The sequence below is a fragment of the Loxodonta africana genome, chromosome 2 (assembly GCF_030014295.1).
Source record: "Loxodonta africana isolate mLoxAfr1 chromosome 2, mLoxAfr1.hap2, whole genome shotgun sequence".
Taxonomy (NCBI): domain Eukaryota; kingdom Metazoa; phylum Chordata; class Mammalia; order Proboscidea; family Elephantidae; genus Loxodonta; species Loxodonta africana.
The window spans coordinates 174,902,450-174,926,939 of record NC_087343.1 but is presented as its reverse complement, the minus strand read 5'-3'; the positions used below and the strand labels follow the sequence as shown (position 1 = coordinate 174,926,939).

General features: G+C 41.5%; 1 protein-coding gene across 8 annotated transcripts in view; it reads left to right on the top strand.

Annotated features, from left to right (window-relative positions):
* EBF1 (EBF transcription factor 1) overlaps positions 1–24,490 on the top strand; it is a 443,435-nt gene that overhangs the window by 251,691 nt on the left and 167,254 nt on the right. The window lies entirely within an intron of this gene.

The following is a 24,490-nucleotide window of genomic DNA, read 5'->3' as shown; positions in this document are numbered from 1 at the left end:
AATTTGCCTGACAGGGCTGTTGGGGGCCAAGTCATAGACAGTGCTTTTATGCCATGGGCCTGTGAGAAGAGACTGTGTACATACGTCAGGCAATTAGCTACTGTGGCTGAGGCTGATGTCTCAGGAGGAAAAAAAAGTGTCTTCAGGATTTAGAGTAAGGGCCTGTGGAATTCCATTGTTTGAGAATGTAAGTTCAGTGAAGAACTGCTCTTCCTGATAGGATGTTCTAGTTGAACATTTTCAGGTATGGTTTTAAGAAAATGACAACCATATTGTAGGGTCACTTGCTTTTAATTTTCCCTAAAGCGTAAACTTGCAATACAGTGCCCACTTTACAAAAGGATACAGTCTTCCAGGGAGGATATGACCCTGCTCAGTCTTCAAACAGAGATCTTTTAAAATGGGCTTTTTTTTCTCACCCTACACTTGGACTTGACATCTTGGTGTTAGCATGGGCCTAGCAGAAACCCTAACTGTGTGCAGTATGTTACTTGCTTTGCTCAAGGTGAGACTTTTTCTTAGCCCTGTAGCAGGTACAGTGAGAGATGATGACTACGCTGTCATGTGTATCAATAGACGTGCAATAAATGCTGCTTGCTTCACTGTGATTTAAAAAACAAAACAAAACATGGATGCCGTGGGCTCTAAGCTGTCAACACCCCTGTGTCACTGGGCAAAGCAAGGGCCACTTTTTGGAGTTTCCTTAATCTAGTTTGGCCATATCTCAGGTTACCTTGACCCACGTCAATACTTGCAAACGAAACTGTTTTACACTCACTCTTAAATAACATGAAACTTCAACCCAGTGATTCTTGTCCTAGTTAACTATTCAAAGGAGATACTCAGATATGCGATTAAAGGTTATGCACAAAGATGTTCACCACAGTATTGTTTATAATAGCAAGAATTTGCAAATGACCTAACTAATATGATATTGGTTGAATATGCTACTATATATGATGAAATATTATGAAGTAAAAAAAAATCACATTTTGAAGACTATGCTATAACATAAAGAAATGACAAAAATTTGTACGCGGTTTTAAAATTTGTAGATGCACAAAAAGAGCAGAAGGAAATGGGACACTTACGGATTTTACTTATTTGTTACTTTTGAGAATTAAATTTTTTATAATAAAATACACTTATAATCAGAAAAAAGCTAGACACTATTAAAACGTATGCCACATAAATTTTTTAAGATGTGTCTATACCTTAAAAAAAAACAAAAAAAAAACCAACTGTACAAAACCAAGGAAAAGACAGTGTGAAGCATCATGTCAAAAAAATGGGAATTGCTAAGGTCAAACTAAACTGCTCAGTTCCTAGGACCTTGTTAAGCACCAGAGCATTTATTGAGGGCAGCATCTGACTAAGCTCATTCCGGACATTTCTCACAACTCCTGTGCAGTCAGTTTTAAGTTGCAGCGAAGATTTCTGGCTCAGGCCGACTGAGGGAGTGGACATAAACATGGGGTTTAGTTTGTCAGAGCTGTTCTTGAGAGACTCATTTCTTCACTGATCTTTTTTTGTTCTTTGTGGCCATTTATTTACTCTTGAAAATACCCTTGCAGATCCTCACTTGAGTGAAAAGGAGATCTGTTCTCATGGCAGGGCTCAGTGGCCGATCAACAAGGCTGTAAGAATTGAGTGGAAATTCGGCTACTGCTGTTTCTGACTTTCTAGCAGGCTGGCTTCATTTCTGTAATGAATGATGTTGCTTCAAGTGTTTTCAGAGATCCCCATCCGTGTTTCATATTCTGTGCTTACTATGTTAATAATGGTTTTAAGAATTATAATATTTCTTATAATTTAATATTTTGCTTCTTAATTTAAGCATTAAGAATGTTTCTTCCTAGCCTACAGTTTCTTTTCTTTCTTTCTTCCTCCCTCTCTCTATTTCTTTTTTCCTTTCTTCTTTTTTGTTTTGCCTTCCTTTGAGAGAGGCTTATAATGACAAAAATTCTTACTCATCACCTTGAACCGTCCAGGGAACATAGGGGACAAATGACAAAAAGGTATGAATAGATTCTGCTCATCTCTTTAACAAGTACATGAATAGAGAGGAGATTTACAGTTAAGGTCCTAAATCAGAGCTGCCTGTTAAAGTTTTTGTTGAGGATTTAGGGAGGATAAAGCTAAAACTGAGTGTCATCGTGGAGGTTAATCCACCTGGCTCTGGAATGCATGAGCTGCTCCCTGTGATTCTGACAAGGTGGAACAGCCGAGGGTGAGAGGCCCTGAGTATGCCTCTGCGGAGTGTAGGAGGTGGATGTAATGATGGTGATGCCAGGGTTCTAAGGCAAAAGGTGTCAGTGCCCTAAGACACATGTGCGGTGGAGACACAGGATGCTCCGCGGGCAAGGACTGAAGGGCAGCAAGAACAGGTGACTCTGAGCAATTGGAAATGTCACTGTGTATCTTGCGAGCCATTAAGCAACAACACTTTTGAAGTTCAAGCTGACCTTGTGGGTTGAGAAGATCATGGCTGGAGGGAGCCAAGAGGCTGAGAGGATTTTCTTGTTCTTTTAGAACTGAGAAGGGCTCAGTTGCACAGAGGGAGCCATGCAAACATGGCAGCCAAATCTGTTCTTTCTATAGGACGTTGACTTGTCTCCAGACTTTGAATGGGGCCACACTGCATACTCTAGACCCTCATTCCTGTGCCTGGGAGCTAGAGAGAGTAGGTAAGCAGGGAAAAAGCACCCTTCACAAACAACCTGAATATCTTCTAAATTGTGATAAACTGGTCACAAACTGTCTGGTGAATAAGAACATGGATTTTGGTTTTAGACAAACTTGGATTTGGATTCAGGCTCTTTCGCTTACTCGATTTGTGACCTCAGGCAAGTTAAAAATTCTCTGCGCATCGGTTTCCTGACAAATGGACTAGGGATAGTACCTACCTTAATGGTTTCTACCATAGCGTTGCTGTGAGGATTAAATGAAATAATGTCTGTGAAATGCTCCTCAAATTACTCAAATTCAAGTAAGCACTCAGATAATGGTGATTCTGATAAGAAGATCAAGAATCATGTTCTTCTTATTACAATCAATAGTAACTATGATTATATTATTGGTGGTAGAAATAGAAGTATTATTGCCAGTGCTATTTTTTTTTTTTTTTTATAGGAGTTTATCCATCAACACTTGTCTTATTTCTCTGGAGATTTCAAAGTAAAATATTTGATCAATGTTTATTCATTCACTGGACAGTGGATGTCTATGATGTATCAGATTCCACTAAGCACCGTGGAGGAAGCAGAATTGTATAAAAGATGTTCCCTTCACTTAGATGCTTAGACTCTAGTTGAGTAGATAAGAAATGTAAATGCAGATAAGCAACTACCAAGTACTAAGGGACCAGTGTAGTATAAATAAAGGCTGTAGATATTTTGATAGCACTCTTTCAGCCAAAGTGATCAAAGTAGCTTTGGAGTTGGCCTTGAAGAATGGACTCTCTTTTCTTTTGGTAGACAGATAGCATTCCAGGCAGAGGGAACAGTGTGTGCAGAGGTTTGGAGTTGGGACCTGGGAAACTTTCAGGAATGATGAGGTGTTTGATCAAAGGTTAAAGGAAGGGCAGCTTTGGAGAAAAAAAACCAATTAGTGAATTTTAGCCAGCAATGGCTCCAAGTGTGTTCACTGCAGTTACGCAAAGCCTCAACCCCCTAATCCCTTCTAGGTGTTGACAGTTAAGTGAGGCAGTCAGACTCATGAATCCACCATCAGTCCATCAGTTGCCATTGAGTTGATTCTAACTCATGGTGACCCTGTGTGTTGCACAGTACTGTTGTCAAGGTTGTGACCTTTGGAGGCAGATTGCCAGGCCTTTCTTCTGAGGCACTGCTGAGTGAGGTCAAACTGCAAATCCTTAGGTTGCTAGTAGAGCACTTAACCGTTTGTGCCACCCAGGGACTCCTAGACTTATTCATAGACAGCCTAAATATGAAATGGCTTTGGTGAATAACTTGAAGGCAGTCACACATCTTAAATGCCTTTAGGTATATGGTGGAGAGAGATGTTAATTCCAAATGGGAAAATCTAGAAGGTCTTATTGGAAGAGGAAGAATCTTAACCAGGCCTTAAAGACAGAGGGACTTCAAGACAGAGAAAGGCATTATAGGTAAAAAGGAATGATTGAGCAAAAACTTGGAAGTTGGAGAGTCCTCTTATTTCTCAGTGAACAAGGGCCATATTATGGTGTGTGCCCGCAATCTTACTCTAATTAGGGATGAAGACCAATATAGTTTTCTGCAAGTAACCTGGATAAAACCGAAGTCAAATGAGACAGACCCCTCATTCACTGTTCCGTCACATTCCAAATGAGACAGATTCCTTGTAGGGAAAATAGAGTGAGGCTGCTTCTTCCCTTGATGAACAAATAAGGGGAATGATGATTGGTGTGAATGGCTCTTCAGCTACCCCCTCCCCCCGCCCCCCAGTTTCCCCACAGGAGGCGACTGCCTTTATCTTCTGCTCCTGGAGCTCACTGCCCTGAGGCAGAGGACAGCTGCCCATTTTATCCATTGCCTCACCAGCATTAACCCAACCCCACCTTGACCTCTCAATAAGAATTTACCTTTCTTTAGAAGTGAACCAACAAATCAGTTCAACACTGGAAAAATCTGTGGATACCAAAGATCCTCACCTTTCCTCTGAGCCCCTAACTTCCTGACCCAACTGTGAACCTTCTCAATTTGAAATATAGAGGCATAATTTTAATCTGTGTTTCATTAAAAGGGAGCCATATGTTCAGCCTCTACTAAATGTCCTTTAAGCCTTGGTTTCTTTATACGTTCCTGCCTAAAAGAGAAAAGCAGGAAGGGGAGAGACAAAGAGAGAACAAGCACAGCGCCTTCCAGATTTGTTAATGTAAAAAAACCCAAAAAACTAAACCCATTGCCACCAAGTCAATTCCGATTCATAGCAACCTTATAGGTCAGAGTAGAACTGCCCCATAGAGTTTCCAAGGAGTCCCTGGTGGATTCGAACTGCTGACCTTTTGGTTAGCAGCCGTAGCTCTTAACCACTACACCACCAGGGTTACCGATTTGTTAGCTAATAGAGATTTTATTTTGACGTGCACATGAGGGAACGTGTGCACGAGCTTGTTCTGCCTATACTCTTGAACAAACAGGTTTGAAGAAGTATTACCTGAGAAGGCAACATGTGTCAGGCGAGTCTGCAGTTCTCTTTAAAGCATTGCCATGTCTCGGCTTCTGGATTTCTCAGGCACCTGAACTAATGCTAGTTTACCACTAGATAAAAAAAAAAATGCCAGTGTCATATTACAATTAACAGTAATTCTGGTGGCTGTCATCACTTACTCTGAACAGAGAATCTCCAGCAAAAATATGACACCGTCACAGCTGCTAATTCAAAGGCATTGTGTGAAACTATGACAGACCCCAGTGCGCCTTTTATGCTTGTTCAAATGAATAAGGTCTACCCAGACCATTAAGGTCTAGGAACTTAAAATGGAGTGGAGGGGGAGAAAGTTTTAACACATTTCTGTAGATGAGCCCAGGAAGGGTCAACTTGGGAAAAAAAAAAAAAAGTTTGTGTTAAGGAAAGTAATTAAACAGAGGCAGAGAGATTGAATATTAGTGCTTTTACAGAGTAAATGAGGATAAATTCTGTTAATTATGTGACTTTCGCCAGCACTAATGTGATAATAAAGTACTCTAATTCTGGAGAGACTTGTCACAATCTGAGCTAAGGCAGTGACCCTTCCACTAGGTAAGACCAAGAAGCAACTTAAAAAGCTTTCTAGCAAAAAGTAAGAAATCAGTGTTAAATGAATTTTTTTCCCCATCCACAGGGTTTAGTATAGAAAACCGCTACCAAACACTGCCAAAACTGCCACGAGACTGTCAGTGAATGGACTGTCTTATTTTAGGCAGGAAAGCACTTACGCTCGCTTTTATGTTTAGCTCCTGAGGGAAGAAATGTGAGTGATTCAAAGAGTACAAATAGCTGGGTACAGGATTCCAGTACAATGATTAACAGCACCAAAAAGATTATACCTGGAATGTGGAATGAATTTCAGCCTTCAGGACTTCAAGCTTAGAAAGCTGTATGCCATAGTGAATGAGTAGGAACTTGTTTTAGGAGCAACAGAGAAATGAAATTTTTTTTTTTTTTGGCAATATTATAAATATGGTGTAAGCCCAGATAAGAGTGTGGGGGTATTTGTGTAGGATAATCAGGGAGGTCCCCCGGAGGATGTGGTATTTGAACTTGGTCTTGATTGGTGATTAGCTGTTCAGGTGGGAAGGGGTGGAAAGGGAAAGGGAAGTATGTTAGGGGGCAGGCAGTGCATGTACAAATGTGCAGAGTTGGCGAAGTGGAGATAGAGCTGGAAGGAATAGAGCAAGGGTCCACCATGACTATAATATAAGCTCTGAGGTGGAAGGTGGGAGAGGGAACATGGCAGAGGTAAGTTTGGTCCAGATTATGAAGGAAAGAGGTGATTACTTTGGGGGCAGAAGGTGGCTTATTTATTTATTATTGTTTTTTCTCTCCCTTTTTAAAAGAATTTATTTTTTTTTTTGTTGAAAATGTACATAGCAAGACATACACCAATTCAACAATTTCTACATGTACAATACAGTGATATTGATTACATTCTTCAAGTTGTGCAACCATTTTTACCCCTCTTTTCCAAGTTATTCTTCCATTATTAGCACGAATTCACTGCCCCCTAAGTTTCTTCTCTAACCTTTTGAGTTGCTGTTGTCTGTTTGATCCCATATAGGTAGTTATTTAAAAAAGCATGATGCTCAAGGTGGACATTCTTTACTATGTATTTTATTTTCCAAATAGATAAGTGTCATGGATTGAATTGTGTCCTCCCAAAATATGTGTCAGCTTGGTTAGGCCATGATTCCCAGTATTATGTGGTTGTCCTCCATTTTGTGACTGATATCATTTTCCTATGTGTTGTAAATCTTAATCTCTGCCTGTGGTTAATGAGGCAAGATTAGGTAATATTGAAGAGGGTTAGAGTGGGATGCAACACCCTTGCTCAGGTCACATCCCTGATCCAATGTAAAGGGAGTTTCCTTGGGATGTGGCCTGCATCATCTTTTATCTTACAAGAGATAAAAGAAAAGTGAATTGAGCGTAGTGGGGGACCTCATACCACCAAGAAAACAATGCTGGGAGCAGAGTGTGTCCTTTGGACCCGAGGTTCCTGTGCAGAGAAGCTTCTAGTCAAGGGGAAGACTGATGAGAAGCACCTTCCTCTAGAACTGACAGAGAGAGAAAGCATTCCCCTGGAGCTGACTCTCTGAATTTGGACTTATAGCCTACTAGACTGTGAGAAAATAAATTTCTCTTTGTCAAAGCCATCCACTTGTGGTATTTCTGTTATAGCAGCACTAGATGACTAAGGCAATGAGCATGTGCACAGATTTTACCACATAGTGTCTAAAGACTGGGAAGTATGGTATCCACCTGGCGCATGTGGATTGCTGTCCGTCCTCCCCCCCCCCCACTTCCAGTAGCATGTAGAACATAGGTTCCTAGAGATCCCTGTTCCAGTTCTTAAAGAGCACAGGCAGCCAAGTAAGACCCTGCATTAAAGCTTGGCTATACCTGCCATAAGCTCTTAGTAGGCAAGTTACTTCTCTGTGATGCAGCTGTTTACTCATCTGGAGGACTGGGGCAGGGGTGGGGATGGATGGGTGGGTGGGTGGATGGGGAAGTGTTGAGCTGCTAAGAGGATTCAAATAAAGTATGCCCTAAGCAATGGCACATAGTAACCACTCAATATATATTAGCTATGATTTTGCCTATTATTATTTTTCTAAGGGCTAAAATTTTGGCAAAATATTCAGCTGGGCTACTTTGGAGTACTCTTTTCCTTAAAAAAAAGAAAGAAAGAAAAATGAGCCATCATCAGAAGGAAATTGGTATTTTGAGTCATCTTGGCTTAGGACCATCCCGTCAGAGTGCATGCAAACTCGATCCGATAGTTCAAGGAGAAATGCATGAAATCCCATACTTTCCCAGGCTGTTTCCTTTGAGAACAATTTATCACCATCATTATCTTTGTAAGGGAAGAGCCTTATTTATTCAAAATATGACTCAAAACACTCCAAGGGTTCAGGGAAGTTTCTGGAAAGAGACTGTTTGGTTGGGAGGGAACACACACTGGGGTTCAAGCTGACCCAACACTCTCTCTTACAACTATTCACTTAAATTGGGGTGGGCAGATTGTGTCAGGTTTCAGTCGGAAGTCTCTCCCTTACACATGGTAGAAGCCAGTGGGAAAACGCCAGAGAGAGAGAGGTGAAAACTCAGGGGAGAAGATTTAGGGACCTCTATTAAAAAAAAAAAAAAAAAGCCTTCTATAACCACCTGGAGTGTGTCTCTGCGTAATTTTGAGTATTCTGTGCTTTGCTTTAATAAGGAAAGCTGTTCATTTATAATCATTTATTTATCTCTCCCATGCTGTGTGGGGAACCCTGGTGGCATAGTGGTTAAGTGCTACAGCTGCCAACCAAAGGGTCAGCAGTTGGAATCCGCCAGGCACTCCTTGGAAACTCTATGGGGCAGTTCTACTCTGTCCTATAGGGTCGCTATGAGTCGGAATCGACTCAACGGCACTGGGTTTGGTTTTTTGGTTTGGTATGCTGTGTGGGTCTTCCCGCCATACTTAATGAATCTAACCTTGAGTTAACTGGGAGATAGGTTAAAGAACAAGGTAGTGTGGGGAGTGGGTCCTCCATGGTCTCATTTCAACAGATGGGGCCTTAAATATTGCTGGGGTAGGATTTATTTTTATCTGTCTTTCTATAACAGAAGTACTGGGGAGAAAGTCCTGTCTTTTAGTCACTATTAAAAATTAGAAAAATCAGAATTTTGAGAATCCATTAAGCATTCTTTCTCTTATTCATTTATTCCCCAAATATTTGACTGCCAGATACCAAGCATTATGATAGGCTCTGGGCTACAAAGGCAGATAAATTGATAATTCCAGAGTATAGTCAGTGCTATGGGGGAAATGATGCAAATGGTGATGGGGACTGAGAGGGGGACAACTGAGGTAGGATGCAGAGTAGGTCTCTCTGGGGGAGGTAGTATTTCGGGAAGAATTGAAGGATGGGGAAGAACTAAAGACAGATACTCTAGGTCAAGGACCCATGTGAGGGTCCAGAGTGGAGAAGACCTTGGAATGTTTGTGGAAGTGAAAGGAAGCTCACGTAGCTGGAATGCTTGGGGATCAGAACCATTTAACCTTTTTGAGCCTCAATGGACTTACCCATCAAATGGGGGTGATTTTTCCCACCCCTTGCCACATCCTTGAAGAGTTCTTGTGAGAATCAGTTGAAGAAACTGTAGAAAAGAGATTATTTTTTTAAAGCAAAGTATACTTATAAAAGTGTAGCTTTTTTTTTTTTTTTTTAGTGATTTAGCCAAGAATCATTGTTAATGTAACTTAGCACAAGTTTAAATAACTGTTTTCCATCCAAGAAGGTTTATCCCCACAAGTACCAAGAGCTCATTGTTATCATGAAGCTTCACTTCTAACTCCGTCCAAGAGTAAACAGTGAACCCCACACTAAGATCCTGGGTTATATCCTGGGCTCAAATTCTGTTTCTGCCAGTTACTGTGTGTGTGACCTTGGGATCTTTTATCAACCTCTCTGGCCTCAGTATATGTTTGTGAAATGGGGTTACTAATAGGACCTAACTAAGGAGCCTCGGTGGCACAGTGGTTAAGCACTCAGCTGCTAACTGAAAGGTTGGTGGTTTGAACCCACCAGCTGCTCCACAGGAGAAGGATGTGACAGTCTGCTTCTGTAAAGATTACAGCCTTGGAATCCCTATAGGGCAGTTCAACTCTGTCCTATAGGGTCGCTATGAGTCGGAATCGACTCAACAGCCCACAACAACAACTAAAGGGAATGATTTGTGTAAATGCACAGTGTCTGGCATGTGGTGGGTGAAATGGGGACTCTTTATGTGAAAGTGGGAGTAATTCCTATACCACTGAGGTCTGGGCACATTCGTTTCCTCCCATTAAATATAAAAAGGAACACAATTTGCTTGTGCTGGGTTGACGGTATCCTCTTTCACGGAGACAGTTCCAAATTGCTGATTTTTGAGGCCACAGACTCTTCAGAAAGCAGAGAGGAAGGCACCCAGTCAGATGTTTTGTTTCCTGCATGGTTAATTGGTTGTAAAATGCTACTAAAAGTTACTGCTTCTGATTAAATTAAGTGCCCTGGGAAATCCAGCTGTGAACAGGTGGGTATCGAGAGGTTTTCCCTGGGTCTGTATTCACTGTCTGTGGACAGCCTTGTGCTGCCGAATATGCACAGCCTTCAGTGTTGCTTCTGGATGCAGGCTGCCTTTCCCAGCTTCTCCCTCCACCCGACTCAGAGGCTGCCCAGCTGCCCACGATCTGGGGGAAAAACAGGCTTGACAACATCTGGATTTCAGGTGACAAGGATGCTTAAAAGTAACAAAACAAAAGAAAACATGCCATTACTTCAAAAGCAAAGACTACTTTTGATTTTTTTTAATGAATGGAGTCCTGATTAGTAGCACTATGGGGGTCTTTCTTTTATGACTATGTTTTAAATTTTAAAATGGGCACAAAGCTGCCCTGCCCTACCCTCACAGGCAGGTGAATGCTGTTACTCTTGACTGTCATGGTTTAGGGCAGAGACTGCAAACTGGGACTCCCTCCCAGATTCATTCTGCCTGGTCTTCATATTGTTCTGAAGATTAGCAAATTTCATACCTAAAAATACTCAGAAATATGTATTTCCAGCTTCTCTTGAAAATGCCCATTCTCTAACAATACTGTGTCCATGTTTTCGGTTGTGGTGTTTGTCTGGAGAAGGGTTGAGGCTGTCACTGTAGACAAGATGTTCACTCTTCATTTTGCTCCAGTCCCCAGTACTGTCTGTGGTTTTACACGCAACTTTATTTCACTCATTTACCTGCCTAGGCTTGGTTAGGTCTGAGTTTGAGAGCCTAGTCCCACTGCCAGCAAATGTTTTGGGAGAATCTGGGTGGCACAAATGGTTAATCAGTCCACTACTAGCCTAAGGGTGGCGGTTCAAACCCACCCAGAGGCTCCTCAGAAGACAGGCCTGGCAATCCGCTTACAAAAGTTCACACAGCCTTGAAAACCCTATGGGGCAGTTCTTTCTGCAAACAGGGTGTCTCCGTGAGTTGGAACCGAACGGGCAACAACTGCTAACAACAACAACAACAGTCATTCTGGAGGAGTCCCTGGGTGGTGCAAATGGTTAACAACACGCTTAACTACTAACTGAAAGTTTGATGGTTCAAGTCCACCCAGAAGTCCCTCACAAGAAAGACCTGGCATGGTACCACTGCCGTGGTACCATGGTACTTCCAAAAAATCAGGGTTTCCAAAAATCGGAAACTGTATGGAGAAATAATTCTACTCTGACACACATGGGGTTGCCAGGAGCTGGAGTCTACTTGATGGCAATTATTATTATTATTTTTTGTTATCACCTTGAATGTAAACAGCAACTCCGTGCTAGAAGACGAAAATATATGTGTGTGTATCTATATCTACATATACCTATCAATATATGATATAGATCTATAGATATATATACTCCTGTATATGCATATATACATTTACATCTCTATCTATCTGATTGTGACTTGAGAGGAGGACATAGGATGCTGGAATTGTGCAGCTTGAAATTTACCATGTCTCGGTAGAATATTCACTCTCTGTCTCTCTTGTACACACCTATACACACACACAAACACACACCTTTTTTGGGATCCTCCCTTCTTATGCCACCTTCTCAGCATAATCATTCTGCCATCTGTTGACCTCCCATCCCCACTGGGCTCACCTTCCTTGGAGGACGTTGTATGATGTGAGCCACTCCAGCCTCCTCTCCACACTACCTGTCAGAGTTTACTTGTCCTGCGATCCTGATCTGTTCCCTCAGGACTCTGCTCTCTACCAGGTGTGTTACTAATGGATTATAGTCTAGTTTATTAAATTTCCCAGCAACCCCAATCTCACATCTTTCCATGTTCAACTCTAGTGGAATGGAGCCCATTTCTTCTTTAGTCACTCAGAAGTCTTGAGACTGGCCCTGGTTGGATCCGATTGATTGTCTTGCAATGCCCATCTCAGAAGTGGTCATATAGTTTGGGGGATAGAATGCCTTAACTGGCCAGGCCTGGACCACACACACTGCTATAGTCCCAGGATGGACTAAATTGAAGCTGCTGAAATACAAGGACTCCAAAAGGTGAATTGTTCTTGGATGCCATAGAGTCCATCTTGACTCATAGAGAGTCCATGTGACAGAGTAGAAATGCCCCATAGGGTTTCCTAGCAGAGCATAAGGTCTTTCTCCAGGAGAGATGCTGGGTGGGTTCAAATTGCCAACTTTTCCATTAGCAGCTGAGTGCTTAACTAATGCTTGAAAAGTGAATGGGAGACTCTTATTAAAATTATGGGAAATGGATTCTCGGTAGTCAGCTCACAGACTCATTCAATAATCTTGTGAAAACCCTGGATACATCCCATAGGACAGTATGTGTACAAAAATCTGCATACAATGTCGGCATGCTCAAGGATCCCAAGTAGACCACCTGTGGACTTCAGGTTAGGAATACCTGGACTAGATAATTTCTAAATTCCCATCCTGGTGTCGCATTCTTTGCTTTATTAAATGATCGACCGCAATGTGCTGTCATTTTTAGGGTAAAATAAAAGCTTCCTTGGCGTTTTGTTCCCAATGTTTCTGGTTTAAGTGGAAGCTGCTTAGAGTGACACCCTGGGAGAGGACACTGAGCATGACCCATGTGCTACAAAGCACTCCCAGAAAGTCTAAATTGTGTCATTGTTCAGTCTACAATATTGCTTCAGCCTCTTTTTTTCCATCAGAATCCATATGATATCATGAGACATAGTGCTTAATAAAGTGTCAGACTCTATTTTGCATTATGATTTTAACATGATAAACTTCTTCTTAGATTTTTATGGACTAGAACACACAGACTTATTGGATCGTCCATAATATAAACTGGAATAATTTGGAGCTCATGAGATTATTGTCAGTGCTCTCTGGGCACGAGGCTCACTGGTCATTTTTATTTGGAGACTGTTCCTTAGCTTTAAATCCAAATTAAGGAGCCCCTTGTTTTTATCTGAACTCGGCTTGTGTGGCATGTTGGGAGGCACTGATTTTTTTTCAATGGAAGGCATTGGTCAAATTAAAATTGATTATCCCTAATGATATGTGAGCCTGGATGAAGGGAGGCAACTGCTGAGACCTGGACCAAGCAAGCAGACAAACAGGCCGAGATTTTTACAAGGGCGATGATGATTTAAAAGAGTTTCAAAATAATCTTCATCCATTGCAACACTTCATGTCCTTCTCTTCTTCAACTGTTGCCTTTTCCAAGGCGGATTTATTGTAGAAGCACGAGCTTCTTTCTTTTCCTTGAAGCTAAAAGGGCAACCAGGAACGCTTTTCTTGCTCTGTGTCTTGAGGTAGGGGTGAGTGGGTACGGAGGAGGGGATTTCATTTCACTTTTTACTCAGAGGTGATTTGACATAAGTTTTTGCACTAAGTTCCAGTGACACATGATTAAATGTCTATCCCTTTTCTGTGGTTCACTATTTCTGGCATGTAACTCCATCGTTTCACTTATCACATGGTATTGACATTATTGTTGTTTCTAAAAAAATTGATTAGATATCAATTCTCAAGCTTTAATGTGTATCAGAATTTGAGTCCTCCATCCCTATCCTTGTCAGGGCAGCTTTCCCAGGTAATGCTGAGGTAGGTGGACTGAGAACTATATTTTGGTGAGCTCCCACAGGGGCAGGCACGGGGTCGTCTCTGTATGCATTGTGATTGGTGCGTAGTAGGTGCTTTGTAAATACTTTTTGAATGAAGGGCTGACTGGATGAATAAAGGAATGGTCTAAGGACTCCCTGGGTGGTGCAAATGGTTTGTGTTTGACTTCTAACTGGAAGGTTGGTGATTCAAACCCATCCAGTGGCACTATGAAGAAAGGCCTGGTGATCTGTTTCCATAAAGATTACAGCCAAAAAGACCATGTGGAGTTCAGTCCTGTTCTATAACACATGTGGGGCCACCATGAGTCGGAACTGACTTGAAGGCAGTGGGTTAGGGAACTATGCTGAATGAGGAAATGGCAAACCATTCAGAGCTTTAAGCACTGGGGAGAGGAGATCTATTTCAGATTCTTTCAGATGCAGCCTTTTGTCCCCTTAGGCTGCACTTAAATGTTTTAAGCACAATGGCAGATTTAACTTAGAGGTAATATTTTAAAATTTGGGGTTATGATGATTGAACTTAGAGCAGATTTAACTTAGAGGAAACATTTTAGAATTTTAACTTGAGACATTTTTAAGTAGGAAAGGAAGGGCATCAATAGCATGGAATCTGCCCAGTTGATATTCTTATATGAATTATGCATACATGGAATGAATAAATGATCTACATTTTACAATTTGTAAGATGGATAGCTCTAAACTGTTCTAATTTGAATTAACTGGCAAATCTTAGAGCACAGGGACTTTGAGAAAGCCACTCATCATTTTTAGTTCCTAATTTATCCGTTGCAAAATGGAGGCAACTTTCCCTAAGTTCTAGGGTGAATGATACTCAACTCAATTTTAACAGTAACAAAATTGTGTATTTTTTTCATTAAAAGTATTGTTAATTCATAAAAAATTCAGAAAAGATAGAAAAAAGTGGAAAGAAAAAAGAAATAATCTGCTATGATCCAAAGTTTAGCATTATTAATATTTGCAGTCAATCTGAATGAGGTGTTTATGTAGTGTTCCCCATATACAGCTGTGTCAGATGTCATGAGGAAGATAAAGACACTCTCAAGGAGGCTGTAGTGTCATGGAGAGGGCAGACAATGGCAAAAGTAACTGTAGTACAAGCCATGAAGAGCAAGTATGATAAGTGCTGTGACAGAATAGAGGAGGAAGTGGTCAATTCTAGTTAGAGGTGTTTGGGAAAGTTTCATGGGCCCAGTGCATTTAAGCTACACCTGGAAGGACATATAGGATTATGGGGAGCAGAGATGGTGTATGGGTGGAGAAAGCATTTCAGACTCAGGAAGGCAGCCTATGGCAAAGGCAGAAAGAAGACTTCATGTTCAAGGCACAGGGCGTAGCTCATTGTGTCTGAAGCAGAGGACACTGGAAAATGAAGAGTAGGGGACCAATATGTCCGGGAAGGGAAAATCTTGACATTATTAAACCAGCTGCCATTGAGTTGACTCTGACTTATGGCGACCCCTTGTGTGTCAGAGTAGAACTGTGCCCCATATGGTTCTCAATAGCTGATTTTTTGTGAAGTAGACTGCCAGGTTTTTCTTGTGAGGTGCCTCTGGGTGGACTCAAACCTCCAACCTTTTGGTTAGCAAAGAAACATGTTAACTGGGTGCTTTGGAAGATTCACTGATCCAACCCTTTGACAAAATACCCAGTACAGAGTACAGAGTCACACTTTATGGGGTGTTCAATCTTCCTTGCCAATTACTTAAATAGTCTGTCACCCTAAGAGTCAAGAAGTTTTCCTGGAAATTTGAATTCAAGTGCTCTTCTCCTCTTTTATTTTTCTTTTGGAGTAATACTTGAACCAAAGTCATCACACTCTACACTTGGTTTGGCTCTGCTGCCAGATGCACCCACTGGTTTTTCATTATGGTCAAAATGCATTTGAGGGATTATAAACGGTGAGAGCAGTCATGAGCAAAATTGAAATGTATTAAAATTTATAATTGGGAATATTCCAGTGACAATGTCAGAAATTTTTATGCTAGTTTCAGCTCTAATTTTGAATGAATCTGGTGATAATAATGAAAATAGATTTAGACCAGATTTGGTCAATACATAGCATTTAAAGGGATATAGTTTAGTGGATGTGGGCTTTGGAACCAAGCTGCCTGCATTTACATCCCAACTCTACCACTTACTGGATGGGAAACCTTGGACAAAGTACATAACCTCTCTTTGCCTCAGTAACATTCTCTGTACGATGGGAATAGAAACAGTACCTCAAAAGCCTGTCATAAAGATGAAATGAATTAATACACATAAAGCACTTAGAACAGGACCTTACACATGGTATAGTCATGTTTGCTAGGATACAAATCGCTATTAAGTTTTGGTATTGAGACACCTCCTGCCTCATTTTTTATGCTTGGCGTTGTAGGATGGGTCATTGTTATTGAAGCAAAGCTGCCACTTGCACTTTCATCTTTTCTAGCCTGGGGAGGGAGTTGCACCAGTGACCCGGAGGTTAAGACCTGGGGACCTTTTCGCAAATCCTATCCTTGGGTTGGCAGCAACTCTGTGCCCAGTGATTCCTTGAAGATTGTGTTCCTTGTGGTGGAAACAGATTAAGACAAACGTGTCCTCAGTCTGACCTCATCTCCCAGAAGGACATACAAACACTTGGGTTTATGACCTGCCTCATCCTACTGCGTATCAGACTATTAGGATGACTCCAAGGTCTATCCAGGGTCAGCACTTGTACCTTCGTTTACATTTTGGCAAGAAACACATGGCATTTGGGTCATCTTCTTAAAAGAGTGTGTCTGAAGATGAACACTTTCTGTGCCACACACGTTTACAATTCTTAATATTTTAATGTGCCATCTTTTCTCATACAATTTCCATTCAAACCTTGCTACAAGAATGATTTGGGCCAGGCAGGCAGAAGGAGGGATTAAGCTACAACACCCTCACTTTGACTTCTCTCTCCATATAATTTCTAAGGAATTACAATTTACTCTTTCCCCATTGGCCACTGATTATTTGTCTGCTCCTCTACCCTTTCATATCCCTGGGTGGTACAAACAATTAATTCACTTGGCTGCTAACCAAAAAGATGGTAGCTAGAGTCCACCCAGAGGCATCTTGAAAGAAAGGGCTGGTGATCTACTTTCAAAAATATAGCCATTGAAAACCCTGTGGAGCACAGTTTTACCCTGATGTACGTGGGGTCTCCATGAGTTGGAGTCAATATGACTCAGAGGCAACTAGACTGATTCTATCCTTTGGCTAACTTGACCATTTTTCCTACCTTCCAGATTTGACTTCTAGCATGATGAGACCTATTTGGAGTGAGTGCTTTTTCTTAAAACTATTTTTAAATTCTGTAGTCTCCTGCTATGTTATCCCAACACCTTTTTAAAAAAAAATCCTTACCACTAATCAGATGTCCTTCCATGAGGGCCAAAACTCTGAGCTCTGAGGTAATGGATGCTTTTCAAGTTGATCATGTTTATCCCTTCAGGCTGAGAACACTTTCCAGAAATGACCAAGATCTGAGGAAACGTGGTCAAGGGAAAAGGTAAACTCCTTGAAGTCAGTGGCCAATAATAGGGACAGCCACATGCTCTCCCCCTGGGATCCCCAGGATAGTACCTCAACTTGGTATCATTTCACCTTCCACTGCGGGGAGGGAAGAGAGAATTTGTTTCATCTAGATAGAATGCCCTTGGTAATCTTATTTCTCCCTTTTTGCCTTCTCCACCTCAAAACAGAACTGTGGGTATTTGAGTCAAGGCAGGTAGGCTTTCTCTCAATAGTGTACTTTAGTATCAGAAAAGGAGTGGAAGCCAGCCTGGCAATGAAAAACCCTTACTCAAGTTCGGCCTCCTTCACCTACCCTGTGGCATCCCTGGGATTTTGGCTGGCTTACAGGTGTCATATTTTCACATGGATGAACTGTACCGTACAACTACCTCTATGTATTAGGAACCAAAAAGTTTTCTTTGACATTGAAAATAGAGTTTTCTCTTTCTAACTAACTCCGTTGGCTCCAGCTTCCCCTGTCCTGTTTTCATGAGAGATTTATTTTTCATGGCAATGGTTATGGGACCCTTGTTTACCCCTTCACAGAGCTCTGTATCCTTGAGGGTGACCACAAGGCAGTGATGGCGTTTCTTAAACAGCCCCTGGAAGTTCAGGCAGTCAGGGTAGGGGTAGTTGCTTTCTGGTTAAATATTTTCGACTTGGGAGAAAGACTTCCATGGTTATTTCTGGGCAGTATATGTGGCCATGGAGGAAAGTGGCTGCATGCTTTTTTGCCAAACCAGAGGGTGATAGCTCAGCCCATGGAAACATAGCCAGTTGTCATGGAGTTGACTCTGACTCATGGAGACCCCATGTGTGTCAGAGTAGGACTGTGATCCATAGCATTTTCTCTTTTTTAAAAATTTTTATTGTGTTTTAAGTGAAAGTTTACAAACCTAGTCAGTCTCTCATACAAAACATACATATACCTTGCTATATACTCCTAGTTGCTCTACCTCTAATGAGACAGCACACTCCTTCCCTCCACTGTCTATTTTCATGTCCATTCGGCCAGCTTCTGACCCCCTCTGCCATCTCATCTCCTCTCCAGACAGGAGCTGCCCACATAGTCTCCTGTGTCTACATGAGCCAAGAAGCTTACTCTTCACCAGTGTCATTTTCTATCCCATAGTCCAGTCCAATCCCTGTCTGAAGAGGTGGCTTTGGGAATGGCTCCTGTCTTGGGCTAACAGGTCTGAGGACCGTGATCTCCGGAGTCCTTCTAGTCTCAGTCAGACCATTAAGTCTGGTCTCTTTTTTTTTTGGAGAATTTGAGGTCTGCATCCCACTGCTCTCCTACTCCCTCAGGGGTTCTTTGTTTTGTTCCCGGTCAGGGCAGCCATCAGTTGTAGCTGGGCACCATCTAGTTCTTCTGGTCTCAGGCTGATATAGTCTCTGGTTTATGTGGCCCTTTCTGTCTCTTGGGCTCATAATTACCTTGTGTCTTTGGTGTTCTTCATTCTCCTTTTCTCCAGGTGGGTTGAGATTAATTGATGCATCTTAAATGGCTGCTTGCTAGCATTTAAGAGCCTAGACGCCACTCTCCAAAGTGGGATGCAGAATATTTTCTTAATAGGTTTTATTATGCCAGTTGACTTAGATGTCCCCTGAAACCATGGTTCCCAAACCCCTGCCCCTGCTATGCTGGACTTCAAAGTGTTCAGTTTATTCAGGAAACTTGTTTGCTTTAGTTTAGTCCAGTTGTGCTGACCTCTCCTGTATTGTATGTTGTTTTTCCCTTCAACTAAAATAGTTCGTTATCTACTATCTGTTTAGTGAAAACCCCTCTCCCTCCCTCCCTACTCTTGTAATCATCAAAGAATATTTTCTTCTCTGTTTAAACTATTTTTCGAGTTCCTATAATAGTGATCTCATACAATATTTGTCCTTGTGCAACTAATTTCACTCAGCATAATGCTTTCCAGATTCCTCCATGTTCCATAGCATTCTCAATGACTGACTTTTTGGAAGCAGATTGCCAGGCCTTTCTTCCAAGATACCTGCAGGTGGACTCTAACCTCTACTCTTTGGGTTAGCAGCCAACCGTGCTAACTGTTTGTGCCACCCGGGGACTCCTATGGAAACATAGGCCCTTTCAATCATGAGACATTTCCCCCTCTACCCTTCTGTGAATTTACACGAGAGCAGCTTGAACTTCACACAGAAGGGACCCCACAGTTGTTTCCACACAGCTGCTTTCTGCATCTTCCCAGAGTACGTCTCCGTGTCCTGAATATCTTTTGGAAGGATCACCTGCCACATAACCATCTGTGGGCATAAGTCAGAGGAACTTTCCGGGAGCATTCAGACTGCAAATGGGGATTTTATGTCTTGGTGTAGGTGTGCCTTGATGCTTTTCCTTTGCAGCCTGGTCATTAGGAGAACAGCTGAAGACATCGAAACGTGATTTTTCGGAATTTGGGGGGCAAAGAGGCAGTAAAAACTCAACCTGCTCAGCCCAGATCCATCACAATGCTTTGCATAATAATTAATGACGTACAAGCTGTTGCCTAATGGACGGTGTTACTGTGTGTGTCCTTCACTTGTGACTAGCTGGAGTCCTCAGTGATTGAAGCAGCTGCGTCTTTTCTTATGTGTCCTGGCCTTTGGGTAAACCTGGTGTAACGTTGTTGTCTTTCCGTAGTGATTGTTTTTCTTTTTTTTTAGGTCTTTCAATGAAAACTATGGTTCTCATTGGTTATATAGATCTTTGCTTCTTTTTTTTTTTTTTAACCTTAACCTTCAAAGAGAAGATCACTTTATTAATAGACTGTATTTACTTTTTTAGAGCAGTTTTAGGTATACAGGAAGATTACAGATGAAGTACAGAGGTTCCCATATACCATCTTCACCACCCCCACCCCAAGAATACTTTCTGTATCTGAAAATTTAAACATCATTGCATGCTAGGCCATGGACAGTTGCCAGGGATAAATGATGATGAAAATAATTATGAATTTCTCTATGCCAGGTGGAAACCCTGGTGGTGTAATGGTTAAGAGCTACGGCTGCTAACCAAAGGTCGGCAGTTCAAATCCACCAGACGCTCCTTGGAAACTGTATGGGGCAGTTCTACTCTCTCCTATAGGGTTGCTATGAGTTGGAATCTACTCAATGGCAAAGGGCTTAGTTTTTTTGTTTTTGCTATGCCAGGTACAATTTAAACACTCCAAATAAGTTATTTTATTTAATTCTCAGTAACCTTGTGAAGTAGGTTCTATTATTTTCCCCATTTTTTCAGGTGAGAAAACTGAGGCCCAGAAAGGTTAAATAATTTGTCTAAAGTCATACAATTAATTAAGCAGTAGAGTTAGGATTATGGTAAAAACAGCCCAGTGGTCCTAGGTTGTTGTTGTTGTGTCGTGGAGTCAATTCTGACTCATAGCGACTCTATAGGACAGAGTAGAACTGCCCCATAGGGTTTCCAAGCAGCGGCTAGTAGATTCGAACTGCTGACATTTTGGTTAGCAGCCTGAGCTCTTAAACACTGCGCCACCAGGGCCCTGTGGTCCTAAGAGAGAGGTACCATTATTCCCACACTTTGATGAGGCCACCGAGGTTCAAGGAGCCCCCCAAATTTGTTGTCCTGGCTTGTCTTATCTCTAACCCATGCTCTTGTCCAGTATATTGTACTGTTGTCTTTACTGGAGAATGTTCCCATTTCTACCCCTTGGAGGACTTGAATTCTGCTTAGCTGAACAAAGACTTAATGAAAACCCATTGGATTCTGGGTCCTGTGTCATGTGCTAGGGATATTAAAAAAAAAAAGTTTTTTTTTTTTGTTATTTTGAATCTTCATATAGATGGAGCAGGCCCCATTTTCTAATTCAATTAATTTTCCTTTTGAGGGAATCCAGAGTTACCTTTTGGTATCCATTACTGTGCTAGTCACGTGGATGCTACTGAATATACTGCCTATCTATTGGTTGGTGAAATGTGATACAAGCAAATCATTGGATGGACAGTTTTGTTCTACACATGTATGTTTTCAGCTCAGTTAATGGAAGGAAAGCCCCACATTAGCCTGACTGATCAATTCTTTTCATTATGAACCTAAACACAACTTTTAATAGAATGTCACTTTTGGTTTTATGACTGTCACTTTTTAATTGAGGTAGTAGACTAAAAAGTTCAATAGCTTCAGTGTTGGCCTCTTACTGGGTTGGCTTTTGAGAAGAATAACATTATATTGGAAAAGTTGTACCACTAGAAGTGAGAATATGTGAATTATACTTCTTGTTCTCATGCTATTATAACTGTGTGAGTGTTGTCAAGCCTTCTGATCTTCCAGTTTTCTCATCTGTAAGGTGAGGAGGTTAGACTAAATGCTGGTGAAGGTTACTTACAAAGCCCTATAATTCATAGAAAACCCATACTTTTGACCAATGTAGGATATTAATTTAATTTTCTGACAGTAGATAAATAATTTTGTTGGGTCTTAGTTTTCTTGCGTTTTGGATAGGTTGGTAATTCTTTACTCGCCTAATGTGTAGGGCTTACATGAGGATCCAGATACTGGGGACTTACGTGCTTGGAATAACATAACACACTGCATGAACACAACATGATATTATTGGTATTGAAAGTTAACGGAAAGGTGTTAGGTTTCTCTCCCCAAAAAGAAAAAAAAAAAAAAAAAAGACTTGAGTTAAAGAGGAGTTTGATCCCTGTTGGGCTATTTCCTGGAGTTTATGGAACTCTGCACGGTAAATAGGGGCTTTGTCCTGCGGCGGGTCAGTTTCCCACAGTTGTGGCAAGGCTGCCTCCCTCTTTCTCCTGACAACACTTTATAAAACACAACCGCCACACAAAACGTGGTAGGTAATTCCTTAGAGCAAAGTGAGATTTTGAGTTACAATAACCCCCACTTTGTTAAAAGCCCCCTCAGAATCTGAGATCTTCTCCATGGACCAGCAGACGTGTGCATGTCTCCAGGTTTACAAATACCTTATAAACTTGGCCAGGCAAATCATCCCCCAAATTTCTGTGCCGCATCTAACTGTGTCTCTCTTTGGGGGATATTTTTAACTCCCACTTCTAACTTCTTTCCATTCCTTCAAGGAAGTGTGATCTGAAAGGGTCAGACACTTGGCTCTTAGGGGAAAACTTTGAGACAACTCCCAAGGCTCGCTCTAGGGTAGGGCTTGCTGTCCCCAAAAGAATAGTCCCTTCAAAACATCTTTGCCACGTAAGGGCTTGTGTAAGGCCCCAGGCACCAGTTGATGGCCGTCTCTTCCCCACAGCAGATGGTCAAGCCTTCAATTTCAGCTAGCGATCTGCTATCGAGAGGGCAGGCAGGGGATTCTGCCAGCATGTCAAGTGACAGGGCAGCTTAGGGTAACAGGGATCCGGTGTGTGCCCGGCATAGCTTTTGTGCTAACAATGGGCTGCTGACAGGCACCTCACCCTGCTCACCCCTAAGGCAGAAGATCCCTGGCTACCTTGATTCTGTTTCTCTCTGGCAGAGTTAGCGCCCTGGTCGCCTGCCTTTCAAAATCCATTTTGGCACCAGATGGACCCCCTCGTGGTGGCTAGCAGTTGTCTGATTTGAAGATGCCAGAGAGTGTGCTGACAGCTCCTTCTAACACAACCTGAATCTGGCTGTCGGAGCTGGGCTCAAATGGCTTAAACACACACAGGTGGCAAATATTATCAACCATGGGGACCAGGGATGGCGACTGTTGGAAGAAGAATGTCAGTGACTTCCCTCTCGGTAATATTCACGTTGCTGCTATGGTGATAATAATAATAACAATAGTAATAAAGATAACAACTACTCTTACTAGCGCAGTTATTCTTTTCTTGAATAGTGTTTCATTGTGGTAAAATATATATAACATAAAATTTGCCATTTTAGCCATTTTTAAATGTTCAATTTAATGATATTAATCATATTCATCATATTGTGCAGACTTCGCAACTATTTATTTCCAAAACGTTTTCATCATCCCAGTCAGAAACTCTGTACGCCATTCCGTGCTCCTCTCAGCCCCTGGTAACCAGGAATCTACCTTCTGCCTCTATGAATTTGCCTATTCTAGGTATTTCATATAAGGAGCTCTAGTGGTGCAATGGTTAAAACGCTCAGCTGCTAACTGAAAGGTCAGCGGTTCAAACCCACCAGCCGCTCCAGGGGAGAAAGATGTGGCAGCCTACTTTTGCAAAGATTACAGCCTTGGGAATCCTGTGGGGCAGTTCTACTCTGTCCTATATGGTCACTATGAGTCACAATCTACTCCGTGGCAATGGGTTTGGTTTCTTGGTTTTAGGTTTCATATAAGTGAAATCATACAATATTTGTCTCCCACTTAGCATAATGTTTTCAAGGTTCATCCAGAATTGTAGCATATATTAGAACTTCATTCCCTTTTATGGCTGAATAATACTCCATTGTATGCATGTACCACATTTTTTTTTTTTTACACACCTTATTTTGTTTATGCATTTTTCTGTTGATGGAGAGCAATTGTTCTCATTAGTACAATTGTTGTTACAGTATAATTGCTATCATTGGTATAGTTCATGTTAATATCATTACTGCACTATATTCCTTGTTCAGTCACAAATGGTTTTGTCTATAGCAGGCAGTCTAAGAAAAATATATGGGAACTATCTGAGAAATCAAATGAGTTCAGTCAGCACGTGAATCTTACCTACTTCCTATAGCCATGACCAATTAGAACATTTATTTGCAAATGCTAAGATAAAAAGTGTTTACTACATCCTTATATTCATCCAGCTTATTCTTTACTGGCTCATCATCTGTGAATTTATAAGATTTAAATTCCATGTTGTTGTTGGGGACCATGAGTAATTCTCCAACAATTATATTCAGCTGGAACCTGCCTTTACATTATGGTAAAGGCTTCCTTGGGGGCTTAATATTGCAATCCTTTTGTGAGATCTTTTGGCGGTACTCAGAGCAATTCTTTCATAAAGAAAGTTCAGGTTGGATGGAAAACAAAGGCTAAAGCCTCAAGTGACTAGTGGCTCTAGCACTATGCTGAATATTTCTGAAAATGTACAAAGAGAATAAAATGCACAATTTAGACATGCCTTATTGCTTGTTTCCCTCCTATGCCAAGGCTGAAATGCTAACCATGTTGATTT